The sequence below is a fragment of the Juglans regia genome, unplaced genomic scaffold, assembly GCF_001411555.2.
Source record: "Juglans regia cultivar Chandler unplaced genomic scaffold, Walnut 2.0 Scaffold_19304, whole genome shotgun sequence".
Lineage (NCBI taxonomy): Eukaryota > Viridiplantae > Streptophyta > Magnoliopsida > Fagales > Juglandaceae > Juglans > Juglans regia.
In genome coordinates this window covers 1-345 of record NW_023350140.1, presented here as the reverse complement: position 1 = coordinate 345, position 345 = coordinate 1, and the positions used below count along the sequence as shown (strand labels likewise).

Below are 345 nucleotides of genomic sequence, written 5' to 3'. Positions count from 1 at the left end.
CGGGGCCCAGAGGTAACAAACACAAACAATTTTATCTATTCATTAAATTTTTGTCAAAAACAAGAATTTTCGTAACTGGAAATTTTAAAATATTAAAAACTTTCAACAACGGATCTCTTGGTTCTCGCATCGATGAAGAACGCAGCGAAATGCGATACGTAATGTGAATTGCAGAATTCCGTGAATCATCGAATCTTTGAACGCACATTGCGCCCCTTGGTATTCCAGGGGGCATGCCTGTTTGAGCGTCATTTCCTTCTCAAACATTCTGTTTGGTAGTGAGTGATACTCTTTGGAGTTAACTTGAAATTGCTGGCCTTTTCATTGGATGTTTTTTTTCCAAAG

At 38.3% G+C, this 345-nt stretch overlaps 1 non-coding gene across 1 annotated transcript; it reads left to right on the top strand.

The window, feature by feature from the left end:
- The first annotated feature begins 97 nt into the window (after window positions 1–97).
- On the top strand, window positions 98–251 carry LOC118345273. Its single transcript, XR_004798850.1, has one exon. It is a non-coding gene; the product is annotated as a 5.8S ribosomal RNA (ribosomal RNA).
- Window positions 252–345: the final 94 nt, after the last annotated feature.